General features: G+C 35.4%; 1 protein-coding gene across 2 annotated transcripts in view; it reads left to right on the top strand.

Annotated features, from left to right (window-relative positions):
* Positions 1 to 18142, top strand: part of Arhgap24 (Rho GTPase activating protein 24) — a 747975-nt gene that overhangs the window by 260300 nt on the left and 469533 nt on the right. The window contains exon 1 of one of the 2 annotated variants that reach the window (XM_046457583.2): positions 10401 to 10739. The exons of the other annotated variant lie outside the window; for it this stretch is intronic. The gene's annotated coding sequence lies outside the window, so the exon portion shown is untranslated. Of the gene's footprint in view, positions 1 to 10400; positions 10740 to 18142 lie in introns of those variants that run through there. 2 annotated transcript variants of the gene reach the window in all.

The raw sequence follows: 18142 nt of genomic DNA, 5'->3' as shown, positions 1-18142 counted from the left end.
TTGACATTTTCATTAATAAAATTAATTAGCTTTACTATAATGTTTTCTTTGAATTTAAATATTAACACAAATCTATGGTCTCAAGAATTCTAAATATGATCTTTTTGTGCAAAATTTAAAATTTAATTAATCTTTTGTTTCTAAATATATTTTTAAAAATCCAGAAGATTATATCAGAAGGAGTTAATGCCATTTTTAAAAAAATATTTATTTTTTTAGTTGTTTTTGGAAACAATACCTTTATTTCACTTATTTATTTTTATGTGTTGCTGAGGATCAAACCCAGGGTCTTGCACATGCCCACTGAGTCACAATCCCAGCCCAATGCCATTTTTATACATGGCAAAGAGCTTAATCTTAAATATTTTTCTTATAAAATTAGTTTTATAAAGACCTAATGAAATTGACATTTTTACGGTGATTCAGCCAAAACAAAAGGGAGGTTAGAAAAAATTGTAATAACTGCTGAATATTTTTTAAGCCTGTAAATTATACTAGTCTAAACATTGTCACTTTTGACTTTCATAGTATAGAAAACTTCAATCTGAATGTGTACAGTTTTAGAATTTTGTAAGTAACAAAAGCTACAGGTTTTCTTGCACATACTAGAAGAAAATGAGGGTCCAACACTCTAACATATTGCCTCAGGAACTGACTTCCTTAACAAGACTCCTACAGCACAAGAAGTAAAATCAATAATCAATAAAAGGAATGACATCAAGCTAAAAAAAACTTATTCACAGCAAAGGAAACAATCAAAAGTATGAAGAGAGAGCCTACAGAATAGAAGAAAAGTCTGCCATCTGATCTCGGATAGAGCATTACTCTCCAGAATATATAAAAAACTCAAAATACTTAACACCAAAAACCCAACTAATGCAATCAATAAATGGATGAAGGAACTGAACAGACACTTCACAGAAGAAGAAATATGAATGGTAAACAAATATATGAAAAAATGTTCAACAACTCTAGCAATTAGAGAAATGCAAATTAAAACTCTCCTGAGATTTCATTTCACTCCAATCAGAATGGTAATTATCAAGAATACAAGCAATTATAAATGTTGGTCAGGATGTGGGGGAAAAGGTAAATTCATACCTTGCTGGTGGGACTACAAATTGGTGCAACCACTCTGGAAATCACTATGGAGATTCCTCAGAAAATTGGAATGGAGCTACAATTTGACCCAGTTATTCCACTTCTCAGTATATATCAAGAGGATTTTAAATCAGCAAACTACACTGATACAGCCACATCAATGTTTATAGCAGCTCAATTCACAATAGCTAAGCTATGGTACCAACCTAGTGTCCTTCAATAGATAAATAGATTAAAAAAGTAATACACACACACACACACACACAATGGATTATTACTCAGCCATAAAGTAGAATGACTTTATGATATTTGCCAGCAAATGTATAAATGTATGGATCTGGCGACTATCATGCTAAGTGAAATAACCCAGTCCCCAAACATCAAAGGTCAAATGTTTTCTCTGATATGTGGAAACTAACCCACAATAAGGTGGAGGAGAGAGGGGAAAAATATAAGTTTGGTAGATCAGACAATGGAAAATGGAAGGGAGGGGGCAAAGGAAAAGGAAAGACAGTGGAATGAATCTGACATAATTCTCCCTTGTGCACATATGAAAACGATACAATGAATCTCACCATCATGTACATCCATAAGAATGGATCCTAATTAGAATAAGATATAGTCAGTCCATGTTTGTATAATTACATCAATATGGAGTCTGCTGTCAGGTATAACTAAAAATTACCAATAAAAAATTATGTTGCTTTAGGGATATTTATATAATTTTCTAAATTGGTAGCTTATTTCAATAGTTTTAATCATTGTTCCCATATATCTTTATGCAGATTAGACAGAAAGGAGAAGCATTTCACTTTTATACCAATCTAGAGATAATTTTTAAAAGTTCACGTCACAGTAGATTTTCTGGCATGTACCAGAGGTGCTAAATTATCTTAAGCAAGAAAGTACCATCCTTTTGCAGGGTATATTCCTGTTCACTAACAAAAGATCTTAATTTCAACAGAAGCAGTGATCAGTGTATGATTTAATAATTCTAAGTGTAAATATTTTATATAAAAATGCAACTGATTTTTGTATGTCAATTTCCTGTCCTGTACTTTTTTGAGATTGTTTTTTTTAGTTCTAACAGTATTTTTGGTGAACTTTCTGGCTATCTCTGTTTGTGTTTTGTTAAAAATTTAGAGATAACTATAAAACAAAAACAGTTTTATGACAGGTAATTATTTGCATTTTGGGTTCAGAAAATGATACCCCAAATTATGGCACTTTGGCATGCATAGTACCTTGCATTAAAGAACTATAGAAGGCCTCAGGAGCAAATTTTCTTTCTGACCTCCTCCTACCTACCTGTCTCTTGTCCCTATTCTTCCCCAAAGGAAACCATAGATACCAGAATTCTTCTACGCAGGTCATAGAAACTATAATTCCCTTTCTTTAAGGACATCCATAAAAACGGAACTATTATGTAAAATTACTTCACCTTTCTGTTTTGGAGATGGCCATAAAGTCTCTGACTTGTCCTTGTTGAATAGTAGGTCATCACTCATTCCAGAGGGATCCTGCCTTATGTCTGGGAGGAAGAAATGCTACAATGGAGTGGCCAAGAAGAATCTGACAGGCCTTGCTAGATGTTCTCACTCAGTCTGTTTCCATTAATTTGTGACCTTTTGTAAAGTCACAGTCCTACATGGCTGTCATTGTTTATCTAATCTAAGCATACAAATAGTTTTTTTCAGGATATTTGAGTCATCTCACTGAAGGGTTCTGGATCGTAAAACTATGATTAAGTAAATTTGTTATGCTAAAAAAAAAATAGAAAGTTTCATTAGTGTTGTATTAGGCTTTTTTTTTAGTGTAGTATTCTACCCAGAAAATAAGTAAATGTAAACTGATTACCAAAGCTTGGATACTATCATTAAATTCCTGTAATTATTTATAGATCATGTTTTTTTTTTCTATTACTTCATGGTTCAAAATGAGAGATTCTGTGCAATGCATGTGAAGAAAACCCATATGAGAAATTTTCACATTAATTATGCTCATTTTCTTCTGGTCTATACAGCAATGTGTTGAGAATTTAAAGAACAAACAAATAAAAATGTAAAATATATCAAAATATCTTTATGCACTGGTTAAAGTCTAGGACTGGGTATGTCTCAAATAACAATATGCCATTTTCCAATGAAAAGTAAGCCTTTGTATGTCTGTGAAGATGATGCTAATAACTTTCCAAAACTAGATATTAGCTAAGCATAAATGTCCATGTCATGCCATCATGTCAACATTTCCTTATAGGAAGATGGAGACATTTAGACCATTTCAATTTCCCCTTTCTTAGCAATTGAATGTCAGTTTCTTAAAGGTACAGGTAATACATGATTGAATTCATATTGTGCACAGAGCCTTGGATTTAGGAGGTATTAAGCATTTTTGCCTTATAAAAGAACTGTCCTAGTACATGGCAACCAGTGACTTCTTGAATTTTCTCATTTCTCCTAATACTCTTCTTTTTAATAAAAGTGCCATTATTGGGCTTAACTACTTCCCCCCTGTATTCTCAATCCCCTGTGGTAGCACTTAAGTATCTACAGTAGTTTACAGGATCTTAAGCAAGGACATGGGCAAATTTTACATTAATTGTGAATGTTTACATGCTAGTTAAGTCCTGCCTTTAGACTTTAGGCTCTGAGTGTCCAACCAGTAGGCTTGATGGGATTCTCCATCCCACTAAGACTCCCACTTAATCCTGCCTGGGTACTGAGAAACTTATGTCCCCACCTTGATATTTTCCTGCCACAAATCTCAAAGGCACTGTTCATTCTTTTTTCTGGTAACCTGGTAGCCTTAAACCGCCCCAGATTTGAACCCATAAGACACAGCTGAGCTTGATCTTGCTGTTGCTAATTTGCAGATGTTAAGCCCCACTGTCCATCCCCAACCTAGGCTGGAGAGGCTTTCTATAGACATATCGTGAAATGATGTCATTGGAATTCCCAAAGTATCATCTTTCTTTCTGTCACTTGTTTAATTTGCAATTCCCTTTCTTGATGAATTTGGAATCATTTTCCTTAAGTTCGAATCAGAGGAACTTGAATGAAAACTTCTCATGTTCTCCAAAAGTATCCTTCTTCGTGAAGGATACTTGGTGCCTCAGGCTGAAATTCTGCTGCCTCAGTTTCTATCTCTTGGGATGATTCCCTATTACTGTCACTTAGAAGCCTCTTTTAATGAACTCTCCTTAAATAAAGCAAACAGAGGAGAAAGTCTTCATTTGAAAATGTCCAGGACACATAATTCAGGCTTAGAATCTGAGACACCATGAAATTTTCCTCTTATTCTCCAGTCTAACCTTAACCACTCTTGAAAAATAAGTCCTTTCACAGTTTGTTTGGTACCACTTTAAAACATAAACTTGAGAAAATAAAATAACTTTGTAGTACTATGGGGGGGGGGGGGTTGTTACTGGTTAATAGCCCTCAGCTTACACTGCCCTTTGCTTATTATCTCCTTGGAAAATCTTCCTAGGTTATTCTGAAAATATTTTAAAATTTTTATCATTTCCATTGATTTCCCAAAAATGTTATTTTTGGTGTTTTTTTTAAATATTGAGAAACTAGTTATGCATAACTCTATTCCTTATATAAACATCCCCTGTTTAACTTCTCTATGTCTTTAAAAGCAAGCTTATAGTTTTGATTTTTCTTTAGTCTCACTTTCAGGTCTTAGTTTAAAGATCTTGATCATTTCTCCAGGAACTAATTTTCAAGGTAGTGAATTATCTGAACCACTTACTGTCCTACTTACTGATATTTTTGCCTGCTTTTTGACCAATTCACTGTTTATTAGCACCTCTAACAGATGGTAGGCACAGATAAAAGGGAAAGCAGTTAATTTTGCCATTTGTGAGAAACTTGAATAAAAGATTCATCAGGATAGACATTAAAATTAATACCTTAAATGGGATTTAAAATTGGTCTGTGGGAGGATGACAATCTCCTTCCTCACAAAAGAGCATAATAACAATGACCTGGACAGTATAAGTGATTTAGGAAAGGCAAATTGTGCTGTCCTTTGCATAGGAAGATGCCATTGCTGATACAATAGTGAAAATAATCCAGAATTTTCACTGGAATAGCTTGAACTCCAGTTTTATCTCCAACCTGTTTGAAGCTTATGTGATTGCTAATAAAGGAAGATACAGTGTATCTTTTTGTTCTTTCTGTTGTAAAATGTAAATAACCACAGGGTTTTTACCATTGTTGCAATCAAAGACATTATATATGGGAAGGCAATTTATAAGACATGGTCCTATCATCTTATTATTAGCATTATTAATATATTGTAATGAGTTATATTAACTCATTTATATTTTCTTATGTAGTTTGCACTGAAAATAGTGTACTAAGTTGAATGCTGTTATGTCTGCGCTGCAGCAAGAAGATGGCTTTTGTCTTATTTATAATCTGTTTGGATTTAGACAATACAAGGCAATGTCCTCAGCCCCTAGTCACTAGTTAATGACCCAAATGAGGAAAATTGCACTCAATCAAGCATGGGATCAGTTATGCCTAGTATCTAGGTCCATTAGAATTCTTATCAGTTAGATTTGTGCCTTCACTGTATGTTATCTATCAGTGGGGTAAGAATCCACAATGAAGTGAAGTTTCTTCCTTCCCACTAATTTTCAAATTATCTGCAAATATAAAAAGCTGCCAATGCAGAGGGGAACAGAATTTCATTGCAGGCAAAAGTATGTCTATTATTTAAAGAGCTTGGAATCTAATTAAAATACAATGAAATAAGGATTGTTTAGATAGAGGATAAGGCTTGGAATATATGTAACCCTGCAGTTAGACACACAAACTATGAATGTGAAGAACTATTGATAACTTTTTACATGCATAATAAGGTTATAGAAAACTTTTAAAAGATACATGCAATTTAGGTAGACTACAAATAAGCAATTCTTGAGAAAAGAATGGTATTAATTTCCATGGAAGTATTTAATTTTCAACAAAGCTTAATGAGGCCAGGCATGGTGAGGCACACCTGTAATCCCAGTGGTTTGATAGGCTGCGACAGGAGGATCATGAGTTCAAAGCCAGCCTCAGCAACAGTGAGGTGCTAAGCAACTCAGTGAGACCCTGTCTCTAAATGAAATATAAAATAGGGCTGGGGATGTGGCTCAGTGGTTGAGTGTCCCTGAGTTCAATACCAATACCCACCCCAGAAAAATTAATGCGAAGATTCCAATAATGGGAATAGCTAATCTGCAAAATGGTATGTACATTGTGTATAAGTCCATCTTGCTGTGGATCAAGTACTCAAATGTAATTAGATTGCTAAATATTATAAGTATTATATTCAGAGCTGGGTCTACAAGTGGAAAACTGCATGTCTGCAGAAACATTTCACGTTATATGTGTGCATGCATAATATGCATTTGGAAGTGTGTGTGTGTGTGTGTGTGTGATTTCTGCATGCATGCCTTTACTCATGGGTAAGCAGAGAAAAGGGAGGGAGTGTGATAAACTGTGAACCATGGGAATATAAAGGCTGTCTTAGAGAATTTGTGAGTCAGCAAGCACAAAGAAACTTTAGGATAGTGAAATATTTAGGAATGGCATGCAGGTATAAAGTGGAAGATTTCTGGTGGGACCTGACTGTGGGAAATATGTTTATCTCAGTAGGGACAGTTTTATTCTTTAACAGAACCCAGCAAACTCCTGAATCTAGGTATAAAAAACATAAAGGAAAATCATTTTGATAAAGAAACTGAAGATTAAAATTGGGGCCCAAACAATTATACAGGATAATACGCATAAGTATATATATATATATATATATATATATAATATATATATATATATGTATATATATATATATGTATTATATATATATATATATATATTCAAAATATTAACAATAGTTGTCTCTAAATGATAAGACCATAGAAAAATTTTGATTTTTTCTTTTGTATCTTCTAAATTTCATGAGTTGAGCTAACTAATTTTGTAATTAGACAAGTACCAGCAAACATTGTTTTGGAAATAAATTTAATTATGGATTTTGTGTGTGTGTGTGTGTGTGCACACGCGCACCATCTATGCAGGGATACTTGGGGAATGATGGAGTATAACTTGGTATGCTATCAAAATATATCAATTCAGTAAGAGCATAGTGATATCATGATCCTCTCAAAATCTAAATGGCAACATAACATGCCTGATTTGTAAATCCATTGAGTGATGGCATGTCTGAGATGGAATTAGAGAATAGAAGAAATCCAAAGATATAGTTGATTATTCTATGCTCTTTCTCTCCTTTATTGTCTTTCTTCCAGGGATTTAGCACACTTCATTTTGCCTCATGGTTAACAATAGCAGAACATCCCCTTTCCCTGAATCATGTGATCCAAAGACTCAGGGGAGGGTGGGCCTGAAACTCCCTCATTGCTTTCCACTTTACTTAACTAAGACAAAGCTGGACTTTGTCAAAAAGGGACTTCCAATGGGAAATGAAAAGAAAAAACAAAAACAGACGTTTGGAAACAGACATGCTTTAAGGCATAGCTTGCTATCTTAATCCTGAAATCAGATCTTGGCATACTACAGTACCCACATAAGTTCTGCATTGTTGGTCGGAGTCCTTAGGAAATGTTAGGATTTTGGCAATTCTTGACTATTCAGTTTTGTTACTGTGTTTTTTGCCCTCTTTGGAATTTATGCTTTCCTAAAAGAAAACATATTTAAAAAGCCCCAGTATCTGATATTAATGAACAATTGGCTGATATGACAATGAGTGATTCTATGTTAAGGGCTTCAGAGAATCTGGCAAGAATCTGGTGGAAAACTTGCAATTTTTAAATTAGCAAAGTATACTAAGACATTTTTATTCCATACTTGTTTAATAGTGACATTTGACCCATAAAACTTGAAATATTAGACAAAGTAATTATACAAATGCTTATTGAGTTTCCCTTAATTAAGATCCAATTAAAGAATGGCATGAAAGGAACAGTATCTAGGGGTTTTTTTCTTTATAGTTTTCCTATTCTTAACTCTGGTAACAGTGATGCTCAAACAACTCGTCTAAGTGTCTCTTCTTTCTTTTTTCTCCTGTTTCATTTCTAGTTCTCTGGAATCCCTCTAGTCCTTGAGGTATTACACAACATGCCCCCAAACACTGAGGCCCTTCAAACCCTACTTTCCCTTTATAGCTTTTTATGCATTTGGTAGAATCTTCCTCTTAAGTAAGGGTTTAAAACCTTGGAATCTTAGAAAGTTAGTCCTCACCTTTGAATTATTTGGGGGTTTTGTAGCGTTTGTCAGAAACATGCCTTCAACTCAGAACTGATATCGACCAGTAAAATTTATCTTTAAAGGATCCCTGGGGCAATTCACAGTATAGACTCTGGGGACTAAGTGACAGCACTTCCCTGGAGCCTGTATCACATCAGCATGCTTCTCAGGTGGGAATAAAACTTAGAGACTCTGGTTCAAGAGTTTATTCTCTCCTTTTAAGCTGTTAAGATGCATAGGAGGGATGTCTCCCAGTCTCAACTCACAAAGAAGAGCAGAATAACATACAGTCTAGTGAACAACCAATCACGTTCTAGTTCAGGTTATTCTTTCTTGTCACAGATTCTCTGCTAAATCCTACAAAGACTTCTGGGAAGGGCATAAGATGACCCTTTCTGCAGAGAAGTAGGAGGGGAAGAAGGGGCTTGTGTTGATGAATTTAACTCCTCCTCCACTTCCACCTGCCTAATCATCAAGTGAAATCTTACTCTGTAGTACTTTCTAGTTTAAGAGAATCACGTGTATCACACACATCAATGAAGTGACATCTAGCGCCAGAGGTTGAAGGTGTTGAAAGCAAGGGTAGGGTGTATCAATCTTTCAATCTTTCAGTGGTTACCCAGTAACCACTCTGAGTTCAATTTTTGTATCACCTCAAATCTAAATAGCAGTGACAATATTCATTAGATCCTGAAATAGGTTACAAACATGAGTCTTTTTTAAATGTCACAAATGTGAATCACACCTTGTCTTCCTGAGGCTTTTCAGTCCATCAGGAGTGTGCAGATTTTGTTTTGGTTAATTTCATTGTTTTCCAGCTTTCATCTAAAACTGCCCACTGGCTTTCACCTGCCAGGGAGCTGTTGGAACATGTAAAGCCACACGAGTTGATGAAGGTCATTTATTTTCACAAATTATAAAATAGGGTACATTGCTTCTGGCTACAAATTCCACACATTTTAAAAAAGGAAATGCCAAGAGAGGTTATTTCCCCCCATAGAACTTAATTTGATTCATTTAAAGGCTGAGAATTCTTCTATCAGAAAATCAGCTTGCTAATAGGACCTCAGCCTGGGATATGGCAGATTGATTTTTCCAGACAGAAGAAAAAGACAAAAGATGGATCAGTGTCCACTGAGATTTTTATTTTTGATGTTTCTAAATCTGAATGTGTGTTCATCTTCTCTATGCCTGGATAGCCCTAAAGAGGAGACTCTTGGGTCTTAAGAATTCTGGTGATGATTTTTAAAGAGCCCCCCAAAAGACACCTTTATAAAACTTTTGAAATAATGTGATTGGTGTGCCAAATAATCACAACTGTAAGATCTCAGTTTGAAATAGACTTTTTTTTTTTTTGGTGATGGTGGGAAGAAGGGGTCTACACCCAGAAAATATATATTACTCTGTCATCTTGCATGCCCTGTAATTCTGAGAACTCTAAAGCCATGATAAGGAAATCATATTTAGAATTTCTCTAAGGACCTAACTAGAGGACATTCCATCTAAATACCCATTTCTAAGAATAAGGGCTTACGTTGGAGAAATAAGGTTTTACAGAGACAGTTGGTGGAAGCCAATAAAACCGGCGTGTGGGGTTTGGCAAATAATTACAGAGCTTCTGAGGACAGGAGACAGGCATCCATAGACTCCTATCTGTGACCAACACGTATCCATGTTACACACGAAATGAAATGAGCGATGCCAGCTGCAGAGGGACCAAGGCAGGGCGGGTGCTGTCTGGTCGAGGGGAGAGCCAGGCGCCCAGCAGTGTCGCTGGGCTCCTAGATAACCCAGGCGGTGGGAGGGAGGGGCTCCCGCCGGCCTCCCTAGTAGTACCGAGGCGGCTCGAGTCTTCTGAAGCTGCCAGTTGCCAAATGAAATCTGAAACCCCGGGCTGCGTCTGAGGGTTGGCCCCACTCAGTTGTTCCAGCCTCTTGTACTGTATATTTACACATTCGCACACAATCACTCTTTCTAACTTCTGGGACGACTCTTTGCGCAACTGCTAGGATTTCTCAAGTGCATGTGGCAACTCAGCCCAGCCCCGGGTGAAAACCAACTAGGCTCAGGAGAGTCTGGGAGGCGAGGGGAGCTGTCAAGGCTGCGGCGGGGACCGGAGAGGAGCCAGTCACCACGGGCTGGGGGAAACCCCTCCAACTTTCCACCGCAGCTGCAGCTCTCTCAGCCGCCGCACATTTGCTAAGAAACCAACGCTGCGGAGCCGCTGAGTGAATGGGGCTGCACACTTCCCCTTGTTGTGGGAAGTAAGGGAACCTCGCCACCCCTTTTCTTCTTTTTCTTTTCTTTCGGCGAGTCCAGGGAGGCTTGTCCACCGGAGCAGCCATCATCGCGAATTTGTCGTGCGCTCCTAAGAGGGTAGGTGACGCGTTTACGGGGGAGTGCGCTGAGCCCCGTGGGAGGGTGGGACGCGGCTGCAGGCGACAGGGGAGGGGGCGGCTGGGAGTGAGGCGGGATCCTAGGAATTCAGTGCTGGTGCAGTGAGTGTGTGTGAGTGTGTGTGTGAAGGCGGGCGGGGAAATAGTAAGCTGGCGATATGTGTTTCTGGCTTACAAAATAGATGGATTTAATAAAAACTCTGCGGTTCAGTTCCCTCTCTTACTATCCCTCCTCCCCTTCCTCCTTGTTTCTGCTAGTGTCTTACAAGAGTTTCTTAGACAACAGCTATACAGAGGTAGGTTTCAATAAATATCTTTTTTTTTTCTTTCTTAACAGAGAGCCTTATGGAATTTTTGGTGAATTTTAAGTCACTCAAAAGGTTTTTTGTTAGAATTTTTTTTTTAAAGTACCATTCTAAGGAAGTATCCCATCCACTCTCAAGGATAAACATATAACATGTTCTCAGTTTTTAAAAATAGTTTAGATTGATTTTCTTTTATAAGTCCCCAAATAGAAGGGAGATTATGTTACTCGGAATTCCTTAGAGATATTAGGTTTTCAATATCAACTAGTACTAAGAATCCCAGGTTCTCTGGTTGTCTATATCTATTTCATTTTTTTTTGAATTAAATATCATCTTCAAGCAATTTCTGTTTTCATCATATTTTATTTTATGTTCCTCTTTTTTTTGAATCTTCAAAGCATCATTTCATCTCATTCTATAAAAGAGGAAATAAATAAATAAAGCAAGATATTTGAAATATAGACGTTGTAAACGGTTTGGCTACCTGTAAGTAAAACAATATGTGTTGTTGTGTCTACTAGAAAAAAAAATTAATTGAAATTCAGAGATATTTGCAGTAGAGTTTAAGAGAGTTACTCAGTTACTGAAAAGATGGACAGACAGATTCAATACCTTCTGTTCCCTAATTCTAATTAGAACTCAATACTAGCCCTTAAGGGCACATTGGTATTGAACTGGGCAACATAAAACATAGAACATACAGAATTAATGTAGTAGAAAAAGCCAGAAAACAAGTATAAAGCTGCATTATAAGACTTGTTAAGATCTTGTTCTCCCTTTTAAATATCTCAATACTTTCTCTTCTCTAGGAATATTTCAACTCCTAAGAAAGCCTAATAATAAAACATCTCTTTTCATCTTCCCTGACTGCCTGACCTTCCGGTAGCAAGTCTGGAAGTCTGTTCTCTCTAGAGCCATCACTGAGTTGTCAGAGATTTCACCTTAGACATTTTAGAGGACTGAGATATTGACAAAACTCTAAAATAAATAATATCGTCCTCCCACACAGAGGAAGGATGCTCTTGCAGAAAGAACTTTAAGTGGGAATAAGGGATAAACTGTGAGTTTTTAGATCTGGGATATATATCTAGTATGGTACTAGGAAGGAGAATGTTTTCTACTAAAACATTTTTTCTGCATGTGAAACAGACTGTCCTTGACCTTCAACTATATTACTTTACCTGGTTTTATTACTTCATCTTAGGGGTTTGGATTTGAGATGAGCATGCTTTCTTTGTAATATTCTTTTGGGGTCTACATCCTGTGAGTCTGAACTATTTTGAAAACAAAAACCTGATAGTAAGTGGGACAATAGTAAGTTTTTAAGAAAAAGTAAAAAATCCAGTGCAGAATAAATAGGAATGCATCTTTCTAGATAAAAACACAGATTTTGGTGTAAAAAATGTGTTTGTTTGTTTCTGAAATCCCTTAATCTTTTGCTTGAGATAGTAATGGGAGTTTTCATGTATCATGGTTTCATTTCTTGTATGATCATGGACTCTGCAGGATGAAGGGTGGGGGTGGGGTTGGCAGGGTGTGGAATGTGTGGCAGGTGGTAATGAGTAGTTGAGAAGTTTGAGTCTGATTACTTTGCTGCCCTAGCCAAGTGGTGTTTACCAACAGTGCCCTTAAGAGACACAGTGTGACCTACTGGCCCACTGAAGAGTGTTTTCTTTCTGGCTGTTAGTGTCAAGCATGGCTTTCTAGTGCTGAAAGCAGTAGCTTTCTGTGAAGTTCAGAACGTGCCTTTGCTTCCTGTTCTTGGTGTGAGTAGTGCTGCAAGATCTTATTTATCTGTGATTTTTTAAATTTATTTAAAAATATTTATATTTATTTACTTATTTACTTATTTTCTTTTGCTATTTTCAGGACAGTAGTGAACAATGAATTTACCATGAGTTGAGTTTATTGCTGATTCCTTCTTTCTACCATGTTTTGATATTTGGTAAAGGTGAATGCTTTGGAAAAGTAAGATGCAGGAAGTGAGTGGAGCCTGAGCCTGAAACTTAGTAGAAAAGGACAGTCACCCAGTTGGTCACACCACACATGGGAGGAGAGGAGGTTGAGGATGATAACCAGAACCTCAGGGATCCATTCTACACAGATCACATTGTACTGAGGAAAAATACTGAAGAGATTTTCAATGAAGAGATTCCTGATTACTTTTAAAGCCATGTCTAAAGGATTAAGATTTCTCCCAGATGGAGAAAATATTTAAAAATAAAATTGAAATGGTCAACTTAGCCAGGAAGTGAATGTTCCTCATGCAAGGAGCCAGAGAGTCACATTGAGTCTTGCAGTGGAAACCCATCTGTCTTTCCTGTATGAACTGAAATTTTATAACTCTGCTGTTTGCAGCAGCTAAGTATAAGCACATTTGGAAGTAGAAGGACTGTTGTGATGAAGAGTCAAATAATATTCAGAGGCTACTGTCGATGTGTGTTCTTTTTAAGCAGCATCTACACTTTACTGTGGCATTGTTGTAATGACTCTGTAAACTTCAGATCTGATTGTGCAGTCCCTGTTCAAAAACCTTTGTTGGCTCCTAATGTCTTAAAATGTTAACTCTAAACCTTTAGAATGTTCTACAAAAGCTCTTTCCAGTCCTGCCTTTTTAGTTTCCTCTTCCTGTGCAAGAGCTCCTCACTGTTCACACTTCTTTCTCTTGTTCATGGATTAATTCTTCTGCAATGCCATCTTGATTGGAAAGTCCCTTTTGATTCTTGGTGGCACACTTTGAATAAACCTTTCCCTTGGGAAAATTTACCCATCCAATGTAGCAAGAATTCATGATTTTGTCTTGTCTGCTTCCATATATTTTTATTATACTCTGAATGACGACAGTCAGGTATCCCACTTAAATGGGTACACATTCTGAGAAACATTTCATTAGGTTATTTCACCATTGTGTCAACATCATAGAGTATACACGAATCTAGGTGACATTGCTTATAACACACCTAGACTATATTATAACCCTCACTGTCCTTTATGCCGTCTGCCATGGACTGAATAGTTAGGTGAAGCATGACTGTATTTTAATAATTGTTAAGTATCTCTTTCCACTTCCCAACTACTTTTGAGTTGCTCAGAAGGTATATTGGTGGTGAGGAATTCACCTGTATTCAAGTGCCCAAACCAGTATCTGAAACACAGTAGGTAATGTTTCCTTAACACATTTTCAAGCAAAGTCATGAATGAATGAAGTGCTGGTGGATTCCAAATCATGCAAATAGTTATATCCCAACAGATCATTTAAAAAATGTCTATTTGGACTCTGAGTTCATTTTCCAAATGTAACAATGTTAGAAAATATAGTCTGTTTTCTAGACCAGCCCACACATCCCTATTTAATCTCTACAATAGATGAAATATTGTGCTTGTGCAATTCTAAAGCAAAACAAAACAAAAACTACTGTTGAATCATCATTTTCTTTTGGAAATCACAAAATGCAACTGAGTTTTAAAATAACAGAAACAATTACAATACATACACATTTTACACAAATTTTAATATTGTACTATAAAATCTGTGATCCAATCCTAGTGGTGGATCCTGGATTTTGCTATGAATACTACTAATAAGGGTAAAATTGGATATACTGCCCATTGGATGGGCAATAGTCTTAATTAATCAAACAAATTGAAATACTAATTTTTGCTATTTAATAATTATTTTGAATCCTAGTGTTTGAGAGAAAGCATATCTAATTCAGGGAAAATATGGAATGAATGTAGAGGAAGAAATTTAGAGAACACCCTCTTTCATGTTACTGATTCTTTGTTATCTTGATTTTTCCTTCATCTCATTTGAGCATGGAAGAAACAAAGTTTTTTCCTCAAAAAAAATTTTGTCTTTGTCTACAATTGTTTCTACTGCCTAATAGGTAGAAATGGGGTTACACTCCATTTGATCCAAAATACAAATGGGCTTATTTTATTGCTAGAGCAGTGATACCTTTGTTACTTGCACACCTGCTGTTTGGCAGATGGATACTATTTCAATCAAGAAGGCATCACAATTGAATGTCAGGTTCTAGTCAGGAACCTTAAGTTCAAATTACTTCATCATCTCTGGAAATCCTGGAATAACAATAATTAATATTTAAAAGTAATAATCCAATCACTTATTTTTTTTAAGTTTTTCAAGCCCTCTCTATCTGTATCAGATTATGTAACCAAAAACTTGCCTACTCTGCTGACACTACAATGCCTTTGTATTAAAATGTTGTCATTGAACTATGCCATAATACAATATTCTTTTTAATATAAAAGATATAAGCTGTATGGAATATATCTTAGCACTTTTTGTTACATATTTTGATATTCTTTATGTAAGGATTTACATAATAAATTCATCTTGGTCTTTATGGCCAGAAATTTTAAACAGTGTCTCTTCTGATTAATTAGTATCTTTTTGTTAAGGAGGAGAGCTGAGAACTAGACCTGATGCTGAATCTCACCCTGGTTAAAATTTTCTTAAGCTATGTTTACATGCTTTCACCCTTATATTAATGTGTCCATGATACCCACACCATTTAATTAGGCTAACTTTCCACTATGATGAGGATTAAATTTCCTCACTAAGTACTTTTTAACACTGTTTCATTATTAGGTTAAATATTTATAAATTTTTATTGTGTAGTTTTACTTTAGTATTTTAGAGCCAGTGATTTTTTTCCAGGTCATTTTATGTGGCACCTTGAAACGTTCTAGGTACCATATTTACACTCCCTGATAGAGACAATGAACTTATCCCCAAATATTGCATGTCTTTAAAACCTTAGAAGAAATACCATGTTTTACTAACTTTGAAAGTAGATACTGAAAGCCAACCATGGGTGTTTTTCAACATGTGTTCACCAATGTATAGAAGAATTCTGTCGGGAATGTCTCTGAGAAATGGAAGAGAACAATTTTTTTTCTTAAAAATAAAGTATATAAATAAATTAAAGCTTATAGAATTGCAATTGGGGCTGTCTTCTGCTTGTCAAATTGAACCTTCAGAAAACAAAAAATAATTTTTAAAATTATCTATGGAGAAAAACAGGTCTTATTTTGTCTTGAATTTTTTTGTCTTTCTTCAAGTCTCATAGACTCTCATAATAATGGTCATTCTATTGAATTAAGTACACAATATGTATCAAGCACTATATGAAATGTTTTTGCATATATTATTTCTAATTATAGAAGTAATTAAAATTAATAATTCTAGAAGTAATTTATATTATATCTAATTAAATATAATTATTTTTACTCTATGGGAATGTATTAGGCTTATAGAGGTCAAGAGGTAATACAGTGAGTAAGTGATATAGGTTTGGGAATCAAAGCTTTATCTATGGAATCCCAAATTCCTATCATTTGTACTAGGTCTCCTCCTCTTGGTGCTTTTCAGTTATGAATTTCAAAATCATAGTCTGTGTGTTTCATGGGTTTGACATATAGTTAGGACCCTGGTCTCAAAACAGGACTAGAAACCCAGGGGAAAAATAAAGTAGAGCTGGAAAGAATTTCTTTAGCAATAGCAACTGGGAAGGGAAGATAAAGGGGAAAGAGGCAATGGATGATGTGGTAATTAAGAATTCAATCTCTAATAATAGATAGTAGATAACAATTATTGAAGCCCCACTCTGTGCTAGTTATGTCTATAAGCCCTATTATTATATTGCTTTTATAGAAAGGAAAACTGAAAATCAGAAGATTAGTACTTTGCTGCAAATCAAACAGCCTTTAATGGTAGTTCTGAGATTCAAAGTAAAATATCTACTCCAAGGGAGCAAACTTTTCCACTACACTTCCTAATTAGACCCTAGTTCCACCCTGGCTCTAATGTGCTTCAGCCTTAAGACCTTGGATCTTAAACCATAGTTTTTCTTTCTGCAAATACAGGAATTTATTAATACCTTCCTCATGGTATTGTTATGCATATTTAATTTATGAGATGAGCAGTGCATAGTAAAAAAAACTGGATGGGTGTCTGGTACCTGAAAAATATCAATACAAGTCAATAATTAGTATCATTAAATTGAGTGATGAACAGAGAGAATCCTGAGCAATAGTTATCAAACTGTAGGTCTGGATCTATCAATGCTTGTCACATCAAATCTGTTGTTTGTGACCAATACTTTTTTTTTTAAGGAAAAGGCATAGAATAAGATGGAATAGAATAGAAAACAAATCAAGATTCATTATATGTAGCAGAAGAGTTTTATTATTTTTAAATTTCAGTGGTGTGTGTGAATATCTTGAACATTATAAAAATGAAAAATGTACTTATGATTATTGGTAGTAGTAAAAAATGCATTAAATAATTCTTAAAGATAGCAGATCTTAAGTGTGTTACCAGGATAGCAACATTGGTTTCACCTGAAAAATGCAAATTTCTGAGCCCTACACGGGACCAGCATTTTCAGTTTAACAAGGCCTCCAGATGATTCTGATGCACACTAGAGTCTAAGGAGCATTTAATATTCAAAGGTGGCACTTGGAAATGATGAAGCAGTAGAAGGATACACCTAATACTTAAAGAGAGGTTTAAAGTACCTGCTGACATTGTATTGACTAAAGATTTGAATTTCCTGCACAATTTTGAGCAGTGTTTGTGTGACTTTCCCTTTGCGTAGCTGTTTCCTCTTATTTTTCTATGTTGCCTATTCACAGTGCAGGTGGTTAAATCCCACAGAAGTCAATTAGTTTATTTGTAGAACAACATTGGTAGTTAAATTCTGTAATTTCTTCTAGAACTTTGAAATCAAAACATTCTCTGTGTGTAACCCTGAGCCCTGAGTATTTAAAGACAATAGTCCAGAGGCCTAAACAGCTGTAAAATTAGGAATTAAGAAATTATACAAAATTATACTCAATATTTTATTAATCAAAATATTTATTTTGAAATGAATATGTAGATAGGAGGTTGGCCATCCATTTCATTCATTAATAAAACTGATGATTAAAAAACCTTTTTCGTAAAATGTAAGTGATATACTGGGAGATTCCCACAAGCAGAGAAAATAATCGATGTGTTTAAGACACATAATGATTGTATTTTATTATTTTAAATGCATAGTATTGAATT

The sequence above is a fragment of the Marmota monax genome, unplaced genomic scaffold (genome assembly GCF_021218885.2).
Source record: "Marmota monax isolate L192 unplaced genomic scaffold, Marmota_monax_Labrador192_F-V1.1 WCK01_AAM20220418_F8-fsc00128, whole genome shotgun sequence".
Taxonomy (NCBI): domain Eukaryota; kingdom Metazoa; phylum Chordata; class Mammalia; order Rodentia; family Sciuridae; genus Marmota; species Marmota monax.
The sequence above is the reverse complement of the archived record's forward strand: the minus strand, read 5'-3'. Positions and strand labels throughout refer to the sequence as shown.